At 37.3% G+C, this 23,283-nt stretch overlaps 1 long non-coding RNA gene across 1 annotated transcript; it reads left to right on the top strand.

Moving 5' to 3' along the window:
* Positions 1–559: 559 nt before the first annotated feature.
* Positions 560–19,493, top strand: LOC105475993 (uncharacterized). Its single transcript, XR_983767.3, has 3 exons — positions 560–754; positions 2,142–2,229; positions 19,365–19,493. It is a non-coding gene; the product is annotated as an uncharacterized lncRNA (long non-coding RNA).
* Positions 19,494–23,283: the final 3,790 nt, after the last annotated feature.

Raw genomic sequence — 23,283 nt, 5'->3', positions numbered from 1 at the left:
AAAATTGTTTTCTAAGAAAATATACCATCCTCCTTATTGTAAAGCCATTTGAAGTTTTGGAAAGACTTATTATACCCTTGCACCGCTCCTTCTGCTCCCAATTTACTATTGCTTAGGTTGTTAATCTAAAATTGCATGGATATACTGGGTCTTTTAGTCAGTCTTTATTTCCATGGACATTCTTAAAAGTGTACTTTGTATATGCACACTTGGCATATATGTTGCCACATTTCAGCAAGGTGATAAAGTTATTAATTTTAAGTCTAGGCAACTCTTAAAGCATTTTTTATGTGTGAGACATCAAGTTTTCACATGGCAAAAAGGGGGCAAAGGAATAATTTAGATTTGCTAGGTGATAGTAGAGGGGATTGTACATTTATATACTACCTCAAAGGTTAAAAAGCATTTTAATTTATTTTATCTTATGTAATCCTTACGAAAATGTGGGGGTTTTTAAAGAATAGAAGTTTGCAGAGCCCTTTGCACTATGAAGAAGGTTTATAAAAATATATCTCTATTTTTTTAATTGCAAAGGGATGTTACAAAATGAAAGGATAAAATCATTCCAGTGCCCTGTGTAGAATGAGGAAGGCTCTGTTCAACATGCACATAGCGAGCCTAGTTGTGCCAATAATCATTTTTTTGAAATTAGCCACTCTTCATGATTTCTGCTTTTCAGTTTCTTCTTTTCTTTCAGTTTTGAACCAACAAATTTCCTAGAAGCATTTGGTAGGTGTTCCCAGCAATCCTTTTAGTAAGTATTTCAGAAGCAGGTAAGAAGGAGCAATTGTAGACAGATTTAGGTTACTTGAGCATGGTCTGTTTGTAAGTTGGGAACTTAAAATGAATCAAGTCATAGGTAAACTTACTGTTAGAGAGGTTAGATTTTTTAGTATTTCTCCTCTAATACTTTAACTATAAACCTATCAATTTTTAAATTACCATTTTTTTTTAAATACACGTATTTAGCTGTAAAATGGTAAAGAACTTGAATTTGCCCCTAGGTCAGCACTTGTACTCTAATTACTGACTTTAGGTGAATACCAACCAGCTAAATCACAGTGGCTCCAGAACATTTTAAGGAGCCGTGTCTGTACAATATATGGCCTCATGTGCAAAGTAGAAGATTGCTTATACAAACAGAAGTGTGCATGTGCAAATTCTTTTTTTGTGTTGAGAGCTGCTTATTTTGTACAGGTAATCACCAGGCCACATTCCCACTAAATGTATTTTGCTGCCTTAAATTGTGGGCTCAATTATGAAAATTGATCCTTTGAAGAGATGAAACTCTTTGAAGGTTTCTTTCCTGACTGTAAAGTTTTATGGGTTTTGTCTATAAATTGAGTTGGACAGAATGACTGGCCTGACGGATGCTGTCGCTTGAGGTCCAGTTACCTTCAACAGTGTCACATCGCCCATTTTCTATTAGAATGCCATATCTGTGCAAGGACCCCTGGGCCATGAGTTGATGATGACATTAATTCTTCTATAAGTCGGATCTCTGCTTTTGAACATTTTCTCCATTTGGATGTTCTGTCATTGTCAACAGTGAGAGCAGACAAGGAATTAGAAAACATGTTTCTGTTTATCAGGATAAGATATGTTAAGAGGCAGCTGTAATTATACTATGGAGATAAAAGCAGCATTATCCAGCATGAACAAATGACTGTATTTGTCACTTATGTGAAACGCTTTGGGCACTGGAAAGAAATGACACTATAAAGTCCAAGGCGTCTATTGTCTTTGTATGTCATTTCTGAGGGAGAAATGGCTGACAAGACTAATATTAGGTCCCTAAATATTTCCACAGTGTGGCATTAAACTTCATTTGACATGTAAATGCAGAGACCATCTACAGAGGCAGGCATAATTTGTGGTTTCCTTTTAGAATCTTAATTCAGAGTCTAGTAGGAAGGCTTTATGTGTATTTTTGTTTATTTCCTTCTCTGCTGTGCCTATCTTGTCCTATAGGATTCAAACACATTCCTGAAAGTGCTACTACTAACCTTATTGGAAAATTTAAAAAAGTGTGTTGGCATGACAAGCATGTAATATAGGAATTAATGCTTGTTTGTGGTTTGAACCCTAAATCAAGGATGTTGCTATTAGTGACTCTGTAACTTTGCCTCAATCTTTTCCAGGAAGAGAGCTTTCCTTATTGCCACAGAGCAAGCCATTCTATCTGCTGTGGTCTAGCCTAGAAGCCCACATCTGTGCTATGCTGTGAAGGTGGGTCATGCTGTGGTTTTAAAATATTGTCTTTAATATATTTTGCGTGTGAATCAATGCAACAATCCTGGAGGGAAATGCAGCAGTACCCATTAAAAAACTTAAAAATGCTTACCATTCATGACTCAGCAATTTGACTCTGGAATGTTTTGGGAAAAAATTTCAATGATGTATATTAAGATTAATGCACACGGTTGTCCTTCAAAGCATTGTATATAATGATAAATTTGAAAAATGTTATATTGCACAACGCAAGGTTCCTCACATGGACTAGAATAGAATGGCATAGAGTCATTAAATAATGTGTGATAAAGTAGTATGGCTATCAGGGAATGTTTATAATCACTTAAAAACAGAAAAAGGACTTTTAGGAACTATATTCAGTTTAAACTACTTTTTTGTAAAAATAGAGGTAAGTATATAACAGCTTTAGCCTATTGTATAATTTGCGTGTGTGTGTAATGTTATGTGTTTTATTGAGAGGTCTCTTCAATTTAAGAATATCCTTTATTACTACAAAAGCAGTTCAGCTTTAGCAGTCTTCCCTTCTCCTGCATTCTCTCTTCCTGTGTAAAATAAAAATGGCTGCCATTTGATTCTGAAATCCTTGTATTTCCAAACATTACTTTCCAAACTTTACCAAGCTACAGCACTGCAACTGCCCCCACCCTCTCCCCACAACAGAGTTTGAAAAAATAAACCATATCTTTGCACTACAGCAAATTTAACACTTCAACCAGTGAAGGGATATACGTTTTTGAAGCCGTTCCTTTCACCCTAGAAGTTGAAGAAGAATCGAATAAATATTAAAGAGGTAGAAAAGAGATCAACATGGGGTGAAGACTGGGGTGCGGCAAGTTAGAATTCCCAGGTTTCTGATTTGGACAACTGGTAAATTGTGCATCACATCCCCATCTGCTGGCTAGCACTTAGGGTCTAGGAATATAGAAATGGAAAAGACATTGCTCTCCAGTCACCAGGAGCTCTCAGTGCAGGTGGGGAGATGGACACAGAAAGAAATAATTATAAATCAGTGTGGTTAGTATCATAATTGACATATATACTCAGTACTGCCAGCTTGGAAGAAGGAATAATTACTCTGTGGACCTTGAAGCTCTATTTAGACTTCAACAAAAGAGTGGTGCTTGATTTGGCTCTTGAAGATTGAGTAGGTATGGAAATTATAAGTCTTGCAAATTGCAAGTAATTACAAATTATGAGTGGTGACATATGGTAATGCAGTCCAATCATTTAGGGTTTTCCTTTTTTTTCTTCTTTTTTCTTTTTTCTTTTCTTTTTTTTTTTTTGAGATGGAGTCTCACTCTGTCACCTAGGCTGGAGTGCAGTGGCATGATCTTGGCTCACTGCAAGCTCCACCTCCTGGGTTCATGCCATTCTCCTGCCTCAGCCTCCCGAGTAGCTGGTACTACAGGCACCCGCCACCATGCCCGGCTAATTTATTGTATTTTTTAGTAGAGACGGGGTTTCACTGTGTTAGCCAGGATGGTCTCGATCTCCTGACCTCATGATCTGCCTGCCTCAGCCTCCCAAAGTGCTGGGATTACAGGTGTGAGCCACCGCGCCCGGCCTCATTTAAGGTTTTCTTAGGCCAATACAAAAATCAATTTTGGTTCAGTCAAACGAGCCATTAGAAAATGTCATTTTAAATTTCTTATATATAGCCTTCTCCCAACATGTCATCTAAGAAACACCAAAAATTACATGGCTATGAGAAATGACACAATTCTTCAGCACCAAAGCAGAAAGATCCACACAGTCAGTGGATTCTGTTTGCAAAGCATACATTCCAGAACAAGGACTGATAAATGTTGGAAAAATGAACTTTCAATAATTCTAACCAATTCATCACAATCCCAGTTTAGATTACTGTTTCTCAACCTTATTTCATTATCATTCTCTTGCCAATGAGCATTTTTTCCTAATCACTTCTCCTACTCCCCATGAAATTTTAATATAATAGATATATCTATTTATATGCAACTGCAAACCATTGTAATAGGTAAGATTATTTTCACCTCTCAAGAATCAATATTGGCCCTGTTGGGGTTGATATCACCTCCATTAAGCATATGTGATTGAGTTGAAGCAGGTCAGTTGCAGATGTTAATACAAATGTTTTATCTCCTAGACGGCTTGAAGCCCAGCATAATTTTATCCAGGGGTATATATTTTGTTTTTATAAGTGTTATAAATATTTATATGTGTTTATATGTATTAAATATGTAAATCTGAGGACATACATTGACTGTTACTAAAGGTACCTTAAAGGTAACTTTAAACAGTTACTCAAAGCAGAAGTTTTGTTTAGATTATGGAAGCTCTATTCAATTTCTAAAGTGTAGTTCTCCAATGAATATCCTGACTGCCTCTCATTTCTGAGATTTTTCAACTGAATCTCATCTATTTTTTTTCAGTACCTTAAAAAAAATAGACAGGAAACAAAAATTCTTCAAACAGTCCTTTTTTGGGTCATGTATTTCCTCTGACTAACCTCAACCAAACCGAAATCAGAGCAACAAGTAATTAGAGCAATTTCAAAGAACACACACACACACATGCACATACACATAAACTAAAAAAGAACCATAATTTTATTTGGTAAATACAAACTAGGGCCAAAACTTCTATGGAAAATGTAGTGCTTCAGAAAGCAGCATACTTGCAGCTTCACATCATGGGAGGGTCCCTATGATAAACAGTAGAGACTGGCTGGAGGAGAAAGCTTCCACAGAAAGATGACAGTGACAACTTTCAGGTTTGGGAAAGTAAAAGACACCTGGAAAAAAAATGGACTGGGGAATTCAAGCAAATAAAAAAAAATCTTCCTTTCTTTGGACATACTTAAGATTTGAGGAACAAAGGGCTTCAGGTTCTATGCTAGCATAACTAGCATGCACTTGAAGGGGGCATCAGCCAAATGCAGGTGGAGCCAATGAACACCAGAAAAGGAATATCCTGGGTAAGAATGCATGAACACTGGAAGTGTGGAGGAAGTCGGGGAAAGACGTCCCCAGATTCTGCCGTAGTAGTCTGACTCATGTGCCTCAGGGTTTTGCAGTGTCAGGCAAATTTTTGCCAGTCCCATACATCAACCATTGAAATGACGCACCACTGAAATCACCAATTAAAAAAAAAAAACTATCAATAAAATATTTTACAATTTTTTTTCCCAGGAGTAACAGAAATTGGAAGGAAAGGTTGAGGAGGAATGAATCTCTATTATCTTGTTGTCCATGGGAATGTTGACAGGAAAACAAATCAGGGAGGAATGGCCTGACAAGGAACTCCTAAACCCAGGGTGTCCCAGGGTTACTGTGTCCCTTTGCCTTTCCCCTTCGTGAACAGATTTCTCTTCCACCTTCTTCTGGGTCTCCCTGTCAGTCCTCCAGGCACCTGCCCTCTTGACTTTTATGTAAGAGGAGAGTTACCATCTCAGACACACCGAAGTTACTGATTTATAAATTTATTGTCAGCCTAGAGTTTAAAGCCCTAAAAGTGTTACACAAAAAAGATAATAGATGTACAAAAATAAAATGTTCTCTGGCTGTTGGAAAATCCAGATTGGATACATTTAAACAGGTTTACCAACAGGCTAACAAGCACTGTGACTCTTAAAGTGACAGATAGTATAGGTAGCTTCCTAACACACACTGGAAAACAGTTAAAGAAATTTCTACATATAAGATTCTATTTCACTTTTGTACTAAGAGAAACTGGTATTTGTCAACGTAAATTTTATTTTAATATTGGGAGCAAAAATGACTTTTTTTTTCTTTGAGACAGGGTGTCACTTTGTTGCCCAGGCTGGAGGGCAGTAGTGTGATCTGGGCTCATTGGAGCCTCCACCTTCCAGATTCAAGTGATTCTCATGCCTCAGCCTCCCAAGTAGTTGGAATTACAAGTGAGCACCACCACACCTGGCTAATTTTTGTATTTTTGAGATGAGGTTTCACCTTTTTGCCAAGGCTGGTCCCAAATTCCTAGACTCAAAGCGATCTGCCCACCTTGGCCTCCCAAAGTGCTGGGATTACAAGTGTAAGCCATCTCAGCCAGAAATAACTTTTGATGGGCAAAGTAACTCTTTATAGTTACTTGGTATCTCAATTAATATTCAATATACTAAATTAGAAAAAATTTTAAAACATAATTTTCTTTTAGCCTTTCAATTTAACATACAGTTCTTGATATCTATTCTATCAATATATCTGCTATTTATGATATAAAAACAAAATCACTTTTATATGTATCCAAACAGCAATCTGTGAGCTCGGGTTGAATAGACTAAAACATCTTAAATAATCAATGGCATTTACGATTTTGTTAAATTTCTCTAAGTATTTTATCTGCACTTATGAATTTAATAATTTGATTTTCTTTAATGATCCAAATGTATGATAGAGTAGACTTGTAACCTTAAGTTGCAAGTTTTCTAAACCCTTACAGCTAACATTTGTTTAGTGCTTACTCTATGCCAGATAGTTTTGTAAGTTTTATACATATATTAATATTAATTTATGTAATTCACACAAGATTCCCATTAATTGGCTAACTATTCTTATTTCTCTTTTACAGATGAGAAAACTAAGACATTGAGGTGTTGAGTAACTTGCTGAAAGTCACATAGCTAATAAGTATCAGGACTTTTATTAACTTAGTATATCTAACTCATCAGTATAGTAAATCAAGTTCTCTTAGACATTCTAGTACTCTTGACTAACTTAAATTCTCTAATAACTTTGACTTAAATGTTACAAAACCATTATATCAGATTATCTTAAATATTACAAATAAAATAAATAGCAAACAGATTATTCTGAATTTAACATGATGTTTTAATACTAAAGATTTAATTTGATTTTTTTTTTGATCTAGTCATAATTTCTTTTTTTAAAATTTTTTTTATTATACTTTAAGTTCTGGGATACATAATTGGAAGCAAAATATTCCTCAGCAAATTCAAAAGAATGGAAGTCGTAACAAACAATCTCTCAGACCACAGTGCAGTCAAATTAGAACTTAGAGAAAATCACTCAAAACTGCACAACTACATGGAAAATGAACAACCTTCTCCTGAATGTCTACTGACTAAATAATGAGATTAAGGTGGAAATAAATAAGTTATTTGAAACCAGTAAGAACAAAGACACAACATACCAGGATCTCTGGGACACAGCTAAAGCAATTGTTTAGAGGGAAATTTATAGCACCAAATGCCCACAGGAGAAAGCAGGAAAGATCTAAAATCAACACCCTAACATTACAATTAAAAGAACTAGAGAAGCAAGAGCAAACAAGTTCAACAGCTAGCAGAAGACAAGAAATAACCAAGATCAGAGCAGAACTGCAGAACTGAAGGAGATAAAGACACGAAAAGCCCTTTAAAAAATTAATTAATCCAGGAGCTGGTTTTTTGAAAAGAGTAACAAAATAGACTGCTAGCCAGACTAATAAAGAAGAAAAGACAGAAGAATCAAATGGACACAATAAAAAAATGACAAAGGGGATATCACCACTGATCCCATTGAAATACAAACTACTATCAGAGAATACTATAAACACCTTTATGCAAATAAACTAGAAAATATAGAAGAAATGGATAAATTACTGGAAACACATATTCTCCCAAGGCTAACCCAGAAATAAGTGGAATCCCTGAATAGACCAATAAAAAATTCTGAAATATATGCAGTAATTAATAGCATACCAATCAAAAAAAGCCCAGGACCAGACGGATTCACAGCCAAATTCTACCATAGGTACAAGGAGGAGCTGGCACCATTCTTTCTAAAACTATTGCAAATAATAGAAAAAGAGGGACTCCTTCCTAACTCATTTTATGAGGCCAGAAACATCCTGATACCAAAACCTGGAAGAGACACAACAAAAAAAGAAAATTTCAGGCCAGTATCCATGATGGACATTGATGCGAAAATCCTCAATAAAATAATGGCAAACAAAATCCAGCAGCACCTCACAAAGCTTATCCACCACGACCAAGTCAGCTTCATCCCTGGGATGCAAGGCTGGTTCAACATATGCAAATCACTAAACGTAATCCATCACATAAACAGAACCAATGACAAAAGCCACATGATTATCTCAATAGATGCAGAAAAGGCCTTCAATAAAATTCAACACTCCTTCATGCTAAAAACACTCAATAAACTAGGTATTGATGGAATGTGTCTCAAAATAATAAGAGCCATTTATGACAAACCCACATCCAATATCATACTGAATGGGCAAAAGCTGGAAGCTTTCCCTTTGAAAACCAGCACAAGACAAGGATGCCCTCTCTCACCACTCATATTCAACATTGTATTAATTTTATTTTTTTTCTAAGTCTTCCTAGAGTTTAATTGCCCAGCTACATGGAGGAGAGTTGCTATCTGAGACATATTTAGGTTGTCAATCCATAAACTCAGGGCCATAATATAGCTACTTCTCAGTTAGGGATCAGAGTCTAGAACGTGGGGCCTGAGAGTAAAAAGTTTCTATGTGATTCTCCTAGAATGACAGTTGGAAGGTTGGAGCAATTATTTTAGTACTGCCCATGGGGCATCATCAAACCCATTGTGTTCAATTGAAATTGCAATCTATTTCTGACCTCATACCCTACTTCTGGTGTGTATGTGTGTGTGTTTTCAACAAAAGCTTGATTAGATTCATGCATTTTCTTTACTAATTGAATTCTGTGTCCTTTAATTTTTTTTTTCTTCAGCAACAACTCTCCAGTAGTGAATAGGGCTGAGATGCAAGCTGGGTCTTCTGTGTCCCAGTTTAGTACAGATTTATTGTGTAATAATTGATGCCTAGTTTGCCCATGATAGTTATTCAGGTTGAACTTCTCATCTGCTAGCCAAGAACTCTGTATCTCATGTTGAAATTATATTCTCTCGATTTCTTTCCTTTGTTTATGCCTTTGAAAATACTCAAGGCTACTGTTAGACCATTCATCCATTTATCAGCCAGTCATAGATATTTTCTAGGTGCCTCTCATATGCTGTGTGCTTCTCTCGGCACTTGGGATGTTGTAAGAACAAAATCGATATGGTTTGGCTGTGTCCTCACACAAATGTCATCTTGAATTGTAGTTCCCATAATTCCTATGTTTTCTGGGAGGGACTCAGTGAGATGTAATATAATTGTGGGGGCAGTTACCCTCATGCTGCTCTTCTGATAGTGAGTGAGTTCTAATAAGATCTGATGGTTTTATAAGGGGCTTCCCCCTTAGCTCAGCTCTCATTCTTCTCTTGCTGCTGCCATGTGAAGAGGACATTTTGCTTCCCTTTCTACCATGATTGTAAGTTTCTTAAGGCCTTCCCAGCCATGCTGAACTGTGAGTCAGTTAAACCTCTTTCCTTTATAAATTACCCTTCCTCGGGTATGTCTATATTAGCAGCGTGAGAACAGACTAAACAAAAATATTAATTTATACTGAGAGAAGGGTTTAATTTTTGTTTAAGCAGACCACTCACTTCTGCAGCTGTCTGTTTGCTTGCTCCTTTTTTGTTCTTATTAGAACTCCCTCACTTCTTTTGGTAGAAACAGGGTCTCTCTATGTTGTCCCAGCTTATCTCAAACTCCTCACCTCAAGTGATCCTCCCATATGGGCCTCCCAAAGAGCTGGGATTACAGGCATAAATTGTTTCCTTTTTCCAAGTAACAGGAACCCACCTGAGAAACAGTTACAGAAACCTACTTAAATCTAAAGCAAATGAATTCATTTGTGTTTTAGTCAATTCTCACACTCCTCTAAAGTAATACCCGAGACTGGGTAATTTGTAAAGAAAAGAAGTTTAATTGGCTCACAGTTCTGTAGGCTGTACAGGAAGCATGATGCTGACCATCTGCCTGGCATCTGAGGAAGCCTCAGGAAACTTAGAGTCATGGCAGAAAGCAGCAGGCACATCTTACATGGCTGGAGCAGAAGGAAGAAAAAGAGGTGGGAGGTGTCACAGACTTTTAACAACCAGATCTCATGAGTACTCACTCACTGTCATGAGAGCAGCACCAAGGGGAAAATCCACTTCCATGATCCAATCGCCTCCCACCAGGCCCCAACTCCAACACTGGAAATTACAATTCAACATAAGATTTGGGTGGGGACACAGATCCAAACCATATCAATTTGTACGACTGAAAATCTGTGTGTAGGGAGCCAAGCCTTCAAATGCGGCTAGACCAGAGGTCAAGGGATGTTAGAGAGCCTACTGTTTTGCTCTCGCTGTCTGTGTCCACACTATTTCAGTCCCATGTCTCCATGTGCTACATTTTGAGTTTTGGTGTGATTGTTTTCTGTAACTGACTGCTTCTTCCATGTGGCAAATGAAAATAACTGTGTAACTTTTCATTTGCATTTTCTTTTAACCTTGTGATGTCAGAGGAAATAATAGCATCTCTTCCAAAAGCTCTGTGATAAGAAATCTGGGAAAGAAGATGAACTGACCCAATTTGAGCCATATGCACAACCCTGAATAAATCATGGTGACCAGGGGTATGGATAGGCTTGTGTCACATGTCCTAGGTTGGAACCAGCCCCATTTATGCTACTTGGAATGATGAGTAGTTTTTAAAGTGAGGTAGTGGGCAAACTTGTTGGGCCACATGTGTTTTTTCTGTTTTTCTCTTTTCATTCCCTCTTCGTCTTCCCTTCTTCCTTCAATAGCATCTAGGATGTGCTAGTCATTGCAAAAAGGGTCAGGAGTAAAACAGATATAACCTTGCGTCTGTAAAGTTTAGTATTTATTCTAGCAAGGAAGATAAACTTCAAATGACTAGCTAATTAATCAATTTCTTAATTATTTCAGCTGTGATAAATGATGTAAGTACAGGCTGCTAAAACAGTATGGACTGAGAAAGTAGGCTGGCCTAGAGGGTCAGGGAAAGCCTTCCTGAAGGGAATATGGTTGAGAAATGTATTGTGACCTAAATTAAAAAGAGCAATTACTGAGAAAAAGAAGGGAATGAAGAGCACATCAGGGAAAGGGAAGAGTATCTGTGAAGACTGAGGTAGGCAGGAACATGGTATATTAGATGAACAGAGAGGCTAGAGTGGCAGGGCTATACTGAGGATGGGGGAAAGAAACATGAGGGGGAGCTGAGGCTGAGAGGAGACAACCAGATCATGCAAGATCTTGAAAAGTCATGACAAATGGCTTTATAGAGGAAAACGCTCTACCTTTATTGAAGTTGTGTAATCTAAAGGAATGAAATTAATGATAGGAATTTCTGGCCATTAGAAATGCAGGATGGTTTCAAAGTTTTCCATGGTGCATATATACCACATCTTCTTTATCCAGTCAATCAGTGATGGACACTTAGGTTGGTTTCATGACTTTGCTGTTGTGAATAGTGCTGCAATAAACATACAAGTTCAGTTGTCTTTTATATAATGAGAAGAATGAAATCATGTCCTTTGTTGTTTGAAGTAACATAAATGGAGCTGGAGGCCATTATCCTAAGTGACTAATGCGGAAACAGAAAATCAAATGCTGCATGTTCTCACTTATAAGTTAGAGCTAAACAAAGAGTACACATGGACATAAAAATGTAAATAATAGACAATGAGAATTCTAAAAGGAGGAAGAGGTGAAAATTACCATTTGAGTATAATGTTCAATATTTGGGTGGTGAATACACTAGAGGTTCAATCCCCACCATTACACAATACACCCATGTAACAAACCTGCATACAGTATTTCTTGAATGTAAAACAAAATAAAAAATAAAAGTGTGGAATGGAAAGAAAACAGTATGTCATAATATTTGAGCTCACCTGGTCTTACAAAGCTTCACTTATCACTCCATGTAACAGGTGGCTTACCTTGTCTAAAGGTGTGGTTAGACCAGAGATGGAGCCACTGCTTAGTGATTCTGCCATCAGTCTCTCTCAGCCTAGAGTATATTCAGTTTGGTTTATGAGGACGAGTGACACTAGTGAATATATTTTTAAAATTCTCCTGAAACATAAAGTCTGTCATGGTTTTGAATTTTGGAAAATATTTAAATGCCTGGAACTGTCTTCATACATCCTTTACCTTCAATCCCTTGCCAAGCTAACTTCCATTTATCTCTGGATCAATCATTGCTTCCTTTGGAATCCTTCATGATTTCCAGTCATGGAATCAAACTAAGTATCCATCAACCATGGATTGGATAAAGAAAATGTGGTATATATGCACCTTGAAATATTACACAGCCATTCTGCATTTCTAATGGCCAGAAATAGCTCCATGCTGATGGAGCCAGGTCAACTTACCTTCAAGATTCCTCCTCTGGAACAGTACAACAGTTATGAGTCCAAATGCCGTGAATATTTTTTTATTAATCACTGAGATCTCATCTCCTAGTAGCCATAGAGCCGTTCTAACCAGCTTCTGTTGGAAGGTTTTACATGTTTATTCAAGAACAAAGCAAAAGTTAAAGGATAACATAAAATTGTAAGGAGTTAGGGTTAGGCACAGGAACAAAACAAAAGAAACTTTTCCAGCCACTAAGACATAGACATATGTGTGTGTGTGTGTGTGTGTGTGTGTGTGTGTGTGTGTGTGGTGTGTTCAGGGTCCCCCAGCTACCTGCTCTTTATTGTAGCACACTGGCATAGCATGTGTAGTTATTAATTATCATCACATTTGTGTGATGATATATGTGGCTGTAAAAACAACTTATCCCACTATATTGTGAGTTCCATGTGTGTGATGACTACATCCCCCAGTACACAGCCCAATGCTGAGCACATAGTAGGCAATCAGTAATTATTTATGAATAAATGAATCATCTCAATTTTCTGATTTACATTAAATTTTTCAGATTTACACTTGGTGATTGTTATACTTTAAGACTGTAGTCAGCCTGCATTTGGAGATGTGCTTATAGTGAGCACTCAACCATATTTTCTAAAAGGAATTAAGTCGAGAAAAATAAATCAAGACTGTTTCTAGAATGCCTGAAACTTTGACTTTTTAAATATAATTTGATTAAGAGATCAAAAGAAGAACTATCTGAGTAATCTCCTTTTAAATTCCTCTCTCTGTAGAGTCACACATTCATGACCTTTGTTCCTGTCTCTGAATCTCTCAATCAGAAAGATGCCTGCTTGCTGCAGTCCTGGAGGGGACAATACATGAGGAGCAGGAGGCAGAGTCTCAGGGTCAAACCATCTCATCCAGTGAATACTGTAATATTCTGTGGCTCAGCTCTTGTAAAGATCTTCTTAGATATTTTTATTTGTTAACTGTTTAAATGCTTCTCAATGGAGAAGAATTAAACACACACACACTTCTCATTGGCTAAAAATGTCTCCAGTGTTTTGTTCCTGTGACTAATGCTAACTCTTAAAATTTTATGTTACCATTTAACCTTCAGTTTGTTCTTGAGTAAACAACATGTCCAGGCTTCCAATAGTAGCTGTTTAGAACAGCTCTGTGACCACTAGGAGATGAGATCTCAGTGATAATAAAATATTCATGGCATTTGCACTCAAAACTGTTGTACTGTTCTAGAGGGGAATCTTGAAGATGAGTTGACATAGCTCCATCAGCAAACATCCCACCGGATGTTTTCTTAAGCATTCTGAACAAAGTTCAGCTGCCCTTTGGGAGAAAACACACATTTCTTCCTAATTTATAATCGTTGGAATGATACCAAACCCCCAAAATCTGAAGAGTTCATTAGGGGAAAAAATGTTCAAATATAATAATGCTTTACTTGTCCTTTATTCTATAGAACCATATAGATCTTTTTAAGCATCTCAGCAATCAACTATACTACCAGGTCTTGAGGAAGACAGGAAATACTACTCTTATTTTATAGCTGTTTTAGAAAAAAACAGAAAAGCTTTACTCTTCTGAGATAAGAGCCTTCCTGGAAGAAGTTTAGCCTCTTGGAGAATGTGTTAATAATTTCAGAACACACTTAAGAAGCAATGCAATACATTGCTAATTTTAGCTCTGTTCAAGAATATCAGAATTCAAAGTGACCTACATAGATTTTTACTTTTTCAAATGCAGGTTGTCTTATGCAGTTTGCTTTAAAACATGAAGGACATAGTGATTGAGAAAACCTGGAATCATTATATAACTCAGTGGGGAAAATAATTTGTTCTTAATTTAATTATGTTTGCATATTTATTCTACATTTCTTGAGGCCACTACAGCCTGTTGTGCATTGCATACCAGAAACAAAATAATGATTTCTGGCTGCAACAAATTTCTAGCAATAACACTAAAATCTGAATGGTATAAAATATTTTTTCCTCCAGTTTAAGCAGTGTTTGGTTTTTCTCATGCATCCAGGAGTGACTAAGATATTCCTCCTTGTCAACTTTGTGCTAACTATCCTTGTACCCTTGTTTGTTCTATGACTAGAATTTATATCCTTGAACAGGTACCATTTTTAAAAATCATCCATGTTTCTCTTGAAGCCATGCTGATTGTTTTAGCAAGCACCCCAATAATGTGTAGCTGCTCTGCTTCAACATCACCAAGCTGAAGAGGAAGAATATAGTGTAACCTCAAACCTTTTTAAAAAAAATTTGTAACCATACCATATATTAAATATATGAATCTTAATAAATAACATATATCGTGCATACGAAAGTGAATATGATATACCTGTATGTATAAACAACAATAATAAAATGAACATTCATGAACCCAAAAGCCAGCTTGAAAAATAGAACTTGAATCACTTTTTAACTTTGAATCACTCTCTATCCCCCTATCTCATTCCCTCTTCCCCAGCAGAGGTAATAACCACCAGCCTGATTTTAGTACTTAGCATCTCCCTGCCTTCCCTATCGTTTCCCACATGCATACATATCCCAAAAGTGTTTGGTATTTAGTTTTGCCTGGTTGTGAACTTTACGTACATGGAATTACAATGCATTTGTCCTATGACTTGGTGTTTTGCTCATTATATGTTTTTGAGATTCATTCACATCGGTGTGCAAGGCTAAGGTGTATTCATTTTCACTCCTGTATTAATGTTTTATTGTATGAATTGCCAGTTTGAATGTCATTTCTACTCTAGATGGACTTTTAGTTTGTCAGCAATGTTTTAAATAATATGAACAATTCTATCGTGAACATCCATGTTCTGTGTAATTATGTGTAAATATGTGCAAATGCTATCTATGGTATATGCCTTAGGAGTCAAAAAACTGCCATAGAGTTAAGATAATTTCGTTACCATATTGCCAGATGAGGCCCAGTTGTTTTCCAAAGAAGTTGACCCTATTTATATATACCCACCAACAGTGAAGGAGATGATTATAATCTCATTAACACTTGGCCTAGCATTTAAAATTTTTGCAAGTCAGGTTAATATGAAATTTTATTTCATTATTAGCAAAGTTTAGTATTTTTCACATTTTTATTGGTCACTTACATTTCCTTTCCAATGAAATGTATGTTTATGTCTGCTTACTTTTCTTTCGAGTTCTCTTTTTCTTGCAGATCTGTAGAAGTATTTTTCAGTTTACATATTATGAGTCTAAGAAAATATTCCCTAACTACAGGCTTACAAAATTATTCTCCTGCGTATTTTTCTGAAAGTTATAAGATTTTGTCTGTTAGATTTAAGTCTTAATCCATTTTGAAATTGTTTTATATAGTGAAGTAGAGATCCCATTCCATTTTCCCATACAGACACCTAATTTTCAATACCATTTTTTGAAAAGCATTCCTTAAATTTCCTATTTCTCTGCAATCCATATTTGATTTGCCTCTTTTTTTCCACTGGTGTTGTGTTATTTCTAAGCTCTCTACTTGGTTTAATTAGAAAATTTTTCCAATGCTCTTCCACTATTACACTGCCTTGATCATTATAGCTTCACAAAAGTTTTGATATCTGATAAGTCACTTCCCCCTAGCTACTATTTGGGAATTTTTTTCTCTTATTGGCCCTTTAGTTTTTATATAAATTTCACATTCATAGAGAAAACTATATTCAGATTTTAATTAGATTTTACATAAATTTATAGATTTTTAAAATTGAATTGATGTCTTTAAGCTATTGTGTGTTATTCCATGACCATGCTACATCATTACATTTACTTATTAAGTCCTCCTTAAAATATTTTTTAAAGTTTGGTAGATCTCTCCAAAGCAGTCTTGTAGATAATTTGCTGTGTTTATTCCTAGATGCTTTTGATTTTAGTTATTATTGCAAATGGTTTAAAAAAATTATTGCTAGCCGGGCGCAGTGACTCACGCCTGTAATCCCAGCATTTTGGGAGGCTGAGATGGGCGGATCACTTGAGGTCAGGAGTTTGAGACCAGCCTGGCCAACATGGTGAAACCCCATCTCTGCTAAAAAATACAAAAATTAGCCAGGCGGGGTGGTGGCAGGTGCCTGTAATCCCAGCTACTCAGGAGGCTGAGGCAGGAGAATTGCTTGAACCCAGGAGGCGGAGGTTGCAGTGAGCCGAGATTGTGCTATTGCACTCCAGCCTGGGGGACAAGAGGGAGATTTCGTCTCAAAAAAAAAAAAAAAAAAAAAAGAATTATTGTCTTAACATTTTCCCTCTGATGTAAAGACACACCATGAGCTCTTGTACATTAGCTATGTATCCATTTTGCTGAAATCTCCAGTCAGTTTTAGCAATAATTTGTTCTTTAGAAATTTGGATTTGCTATGTAGACAATCACAGAATTTGAAAATAATAAAAATATTATTTCTTTTAAAATCTTTATACACTTTTTTTTAATATTCTTGTTATAGTACAGGAGATGTTTGTTCTCAGTTTATAAAAAAGACATTTTGGGGGGCTAGTAATGTGAAACAAATATCAAAGCTATGACAGTGTTTGGGAGAAGCATTGAAAACACTGATCAGAATATTTCAATTGCTGTAGGTCTCAAGGTTTTTTTTTTTATGACAATTTTGTTACTTTTAAATCTAGGAATTTCTTTATTTCAACTAAATTTTTTATACATTGCCTCGAAGTGGTTTATATTATCTTTTATGTCTTTGCTACGTCTCTAATAATGTCACTTTTATCATTATGAAATAATGATCAGTTCTAAGTATTGTCTAATTTTCAGTGCTATATCTTCTTTGGCACATAAATGTTAATTTTTTTAAGTTTATGTTACTGTTCTAGATTTTCAAATCTGCATTTCGAATTGATAAATGTGTCTGTACATAAAGATGTTGGAAATTTGTTATGAGATGCTGTATAGACTTGTACATCATAAATTTTTGCCGGGCACAGTGGCTCACGCCTATAATCCCAGCACTTTGAGAGGCCGAGGCGGGTGGATCACCCGAGGTCAGGTGTTTGACACCAGCCTGGCCAACATGGTGAAACACTGTTTCTACTTAAGATACAAAAATTAGCCAGGTGTGGTGGCACATGCCTGTAATCCCAGCTACTCAGGAGGCTGAGGCAGGAGAATCGCTTGAACACGGGAGGCAGAGGTTGCAGTGAGCCGAGGTCACACCACTGCATCCAGCCTGGGTGACAGAACAAGACTCTGTCTCAAAAAATAAAATAAAATAAACTTTTATAAATGTTTATGCTGACAAAGAATGTGTATTTTGCAATAGTTGTGTGAGTCCTCTGCATACGTTCTTTGAATCAATATTATTAATTTGGGGTTATTCAAATTGTCTATAGTTTTATTAATATATTTTGTCTACTTGATTGAAAGAATACTGAGGGAGAAGTATTAGAAAGTCTAAAATTCAGAGATGGTTTGTCAATTATTATGTAGATACATCAATATTTCTCTTATATTTGATAGTTTCATTATAGTTGTATCCAAGTTTAGGATTGTTACATCATTTTTCAAAATTAAAATGTTTATCAGTATCTGATTTCCCTAAAGACAAAGATCACCAATGCTGCTTTTTGCTTTAAAATGAATTTTTTATATTACCTATGTTATTAATAGAACTAAACTAGACTTGTTTTGACTTATATGTATATAATATATCAGTATCTGATTTCCCAAAAGACAAAGATCCCTAATGCTGCTTTTTGCCTAAAATGAATTTTCTGTATTACCTATATTATTAACAGCTAAACAAGACTTTTGATTTATATTTACATAGTATATGTAAATATGCTTTGTTCTCAGTTTTTAATCTTCGTCTTTTGTAAAGAATACAAAATTGGATTTTATTGTCAATTCTAACATTGTTCTTCATGAAGAAATAATTTCATTTACATATATTGTGACTACTGATATATTTGGATTGATTTCTACCATCTTATATTCTACTTTCTATTTTTTCACTTCTCTAATTTTCTTCCTTGCTACTTTTGTGAGTAATCAATTATTTTTCTCTCTCATCATTTTACATTTTCTGATAGTTCGGGAGATGTAAAGTATTTTTCTATGTATTTAATGGTTATACTAGACATTTGAAAATACTCAAGTAACAACAAATTTTAAAGGTTATATATATATATATATTTTTTTTTTTTTTTTTCTCCTGACTAATACAAACTCCTTAGAGTGGTTCAATTTCAATCACTCAATTTAGGTAATGGTAGATGCTTCAGTTAATTCAATGTTGAACTTTTAATCTCACAAATTATTCATTCTTATTACCCTTTTATAAATCCCTATTAAGTTATTTTTATATATTTACATTTTTTAGCTCATTATTCACCTTACATTTCAGATCTTTATCTTTAAGAATATCTTTTCAAAGTTACTTTACTGCAGATCTTTGTGTAATAAAATCTTTCAGTTTTGTGTGCCTGAAGTAGTCTTTATTTTGAACTCATTCTTAGAAGATAGTTTTACTAGATACAGAATATTAAATATCAGTTACTTTTTTCTCTGCTTTCTGCATTGTCCTTTAGATCTGGCTTTTAAGTACATTTCTCCAGTGTGTGTGTGTATATATACACACACATATGTGTATATATACACATATATACATATGTGTATATATATATACACACACTTGTTTTTGTGAGGCCTTCCCCCACCATGTGGTTAGTATGAAGTCCCACACCAAAACCATGTGACTATATGGCTGTGGCTAGTTTCACAAGGGAAAGTATTTTCATTTTGATTTTTTTCACATTATACTTAGAACTAAAATCAAGACAGATAAGGTTTCCCTATTGTCTTTCCTCATTTGCTTATTTTCAGAATGTATTGAGGATATCACCTTTTTGGAAGTGATGGTAGAGGTGGCCTGTCTGGAGCAGCTGCCATGACGCCATGCCGCTGGGGCTCCCTGATCCATGGAGCCTTCAGGATCCAGAACAGGTAGCAGCCCCACACCTTTCTGAGTGGGAGGGGCAGGAGCCCCACCCTCCCAGGGGCAAGGGCAGCCACCCTGCCACGGCTGTGGACCTGGCCATCCCGGCACTCTTGGGGACCAGGAAGCTCCTTTTCCCCCACAGGCTCAGAAGTGTCTGCTCCTGCTACCTGGCTTCTCCTCGCTCCCAGTGCCTGCTTCAATTTCAGAGCAAAGTTGTGGCCAAGCCCCAGCACTGTTGTGACCTGGTCGGATGTGTGTATGCTTGGGGTGATGTTGACAGGCCATCCCCCTGCCACCTCAGCCTCTGGACTTTGGGTACCAGAGCATGGAAGGGAGGCTGAGGCAGGGCTGAGGGCAGCTCAGCATGGGCCTGAAGGCGCCTCTCCATGTGAACAGCCTGGGCACCATGCACAGCAGGTTGATGACGGCAGGAGGCAGACAGGATCTTGGGCAGAAAAGTCTCCTCTTGGCTGAGGGCTTCAGAGACAACAGGGCCACCTGCCTGCCGATAGGAGCTACAGATTCTGGGTCTCCTGTCCTCTGAGGGCTGTGCAGACATCAAAACAGCATGCTGCATATAGCAGCTACCAACTCTGGGTCTCCTCTCTGCTAAGAGCTGCACGCTCATCAGGATAACCTATGTACGGAAAAGAGCTACTCACTTCAGGTTTCCTCTCTGCTAAGAGCTACACACTTGGCACAACCTGCCTGTGGAAAGGAGCTACCCACTCTCCAGGTCTCCTGAGAGCTACTGTAGAGCTCCTCTCTACCTTGCTCACCCTTACCCTCCAGTTGTCCATGTACCTTATTCTTCCTGGACATAGGACGAGAACTCAGGACCCATTGAATAGAGGGACTAAAAGAGCTGTAACACAAACAGGGCTAAGACACACTCCTCACCACCACCCTGCTCACCACATTGGAGGTGACAAGAAGAGAAGAAAGAAGAAGAGAAGAACTACAGTCCTTCAGGGATCCCAGACCTAGGAGCACCTCAAGCCAGGGCTGTGACACCCTCTTGGGGCTCTGTGGTTCCTGGCATCTTCAAGCTTCTGAGTGCCACTGCGTTCCCTGGTGCCCACAGTGGAAGCCACTTGTACTATACTTGGTCCAGTCGCAGCCTTGCAGAGAGCCAGCGCCTCTGTGGGCACCTAGAGCTGCCTGCCCCACTGCAGCTGGTATGCATGGCTGCACACAGTGGCTAGACTTTGTGCTCGCTCGCTTACCCACCCCTCATTGTTTCATGTGTGGCTCACCCTTGGCAGGCGTGGGAACTGGGCTGGTAGCAAGAGCCAAGCACAGCCTGCTAGGCTGAGTGGGCAGAATGAGCACAATTGGCTCTAGCAAAACTCAGGCAAAGGCACCACTGGCCACAGAGTTTTCTGGCTGATGAAGCAACAACCCAAGGATCCCATGACAGAAGAGTCCCCTTATAGCATTTTCAGCTGTGCTATGCTAGGAGTAGTATCTGAGACCTTCTAGTCTGAAATATTATTAGAAATAGAAGTTCAAATTGGACCATTCACTTTTAACCTCTCATATTAAATTCAATATTAAAGTAAACAGGCTGGGCGCGGTGGCTCACGCCTGTAATCCCAGCACTTTGGGAGGCTGAGGCGGGCGGATCACAAGGTCAGGAGATCGAGACCATGGTGAAACCCCGTCTCTACTAAAAATACAAAAAAAATTAGCCGGGCGCGGTGGCGGGCGCCTGTAGTCCCAGCTACCCAGGAAGCTGAGGCACGAGAATGGCGTGAACCCGGGAGGCGGAGCTTGCAGTGAGCCGAGATGGCGCCACTGCATTCCAGCCAGGGGGACAGAGCGAGACTCCGTCTCAAAAATAAATAAATAAATAAATAAATAAATAAATAAATAAAAATAAAAGTAAACAAACTCGCTCATTTACCTTTTCTTTACTGACAGATCCTCTCTCCTAAGAAATAACAGATTGGGAGCCTACATCAGAGAATGTATGAGTCATATAGCCTCCTTTCAAGTCCAGATTCTCCCTTCTCATATCTCCCAACAAGTGACCCTAGACCATTTTGTTACACCTCACCTGAGTTTAATACCTCATGGTCCTTGGCTCATATAATTTTTGCTCTTCCACAGGACCTGAGGTAATTAAAAGCCTGCCTATATGGCTTCCTTATTTTTACTTAGATAACAATGTATTAGGTCTATGTTTACAATTTAGCTCTGCAGTTTTTATTACAGAACCCCCCGTCTCCTCCCAACACACACACAAATTAGGAATTTTCATAGTATTTACCATAGCCTGATCTGGCTGCAGCATACATCTCTAATCTCATCTTTTGTTACTGACCGCATGTTCATTCTGCACCAGTCATATGGGACTTCTTGCCCTTTTCGTAACATACCCAGCTTCTTCCTGGCTTAGCACCTTTGCAGTTGTTTTGCCTTTGACTGGAATTGCGTGACTTCATCTCTTCTCAAGGATCATTGTCTCCCTTCAGTTTGTTCCTTCCCACTATCACCTCCTCAAAGATGCCTTTCCGATCCTCAAATGTATTTAAATTATCACTCTCTCATCTCCTCATATTTTACCCCAACTTTATATAATATTATGTTTTTATTTCTTTGCTTATTGGCTGACTCCCCTGCTAGAATCCAAGAGGTGAGAAGTGAAAAATTTAATTTGTCTTGTTTGTCACTATGCTGATAGCTCTAGAACAAAGCCTGACAGGAAGTCAGCACTCTGTAAATATTTGTTGATGAAATGAATGTAATATAATAACCTTCGAAACTTGATAAAATGTGATTTTTATCTGAATAACGTAGTAGTTAATATTGTGGATTTGTATGAGTTGCATGGCATTTCACATAAGTGAAATGTCAAGAGACTATACTCTTTTTATAACGATGTCTAATCTATAATGATACCTAATTATTAGGTTGTTGCAAAAGTATTTGTAGTTTTTGTATGGTTGGAATTTGCTATTTGATATTGGAATACATAAATAAATGTGGTTCTGTTTACATAATTTTAATGCATATTTCTTGCTTTTTTTGCTAATGATTACTATTTATTTTCTATTTATTTTGCACTATGGAAATGATGTTACACAAAGAGCACATTCAAGCAATTTTCTTAATTGAGTTCAAAATGGGTCATAAAACAGTGGAGACAACTTGCAACATCAACAACACACTTGGCTCAGGAACTGCTAATTAACATACAGTGCAGTGATGGTTCAAGAAGTTTTGCAACGAAGACAAGAGCCTTGAAGACGAGAAGCATAGTAGCCTTCTATCAGAACTTGACAATAACAAATTGAGAGCAATCATCAAAGATGATCCCCTTACAACTACATGAGAAGTTGCCCAAGAACTTGACGTTGAACATTCTATGATCATTTGGCATTTGAAGCAGATTGGAAAGGTGAAAGAGCTCTATAACTGGGTGCCTCATGAGTTGACCAAAAATTTTTAAAAAAAGATTGTTGCTTTGAAATATCATCTCTTATTCTATGCAATGACAACAAACCATTTATTGATTGGATTGTGATGTGTAATGAAAAATGGGTTTTATATGACAACTGGCAGTGACCACCTCAGTGGTTGCACTGAGAAGATCCAAAGCACTTCCCAAAGTCAAACTTGAATTAAAAAAAGGGTCATGATCACTGTTTGGTGGTCTGCTGCTGGTTTTACTCACCACAGCTTTCTGAATCCTGGTGAAACCATTACATCTGAGAAGTATGATCAGCAAATCTGTGAGATGCACTGAAAAGTGCAATGCCTGCAGTCATTGGTCAACAGAAAGGGGCCAATTCTCCATGA

The sequence above is a fragment of the Macaca nemestrina genome, chromosome 8 (assembly GCF_043159975.1).
Source record: "Macaca nemestrina isolate mMacNem1 chromosome 8, mMacNem.hap1, whole genome shotgun sequence".
Lineage (NCBI taxonomy): Eukaryota > Metazoa > Chordata > Mammalia > Primates > Cercopithecidae > Macaca > Macaca nemestrina.
This window is presented reverse-complemented; position numbering and strand designations above follow the sequence as displayed.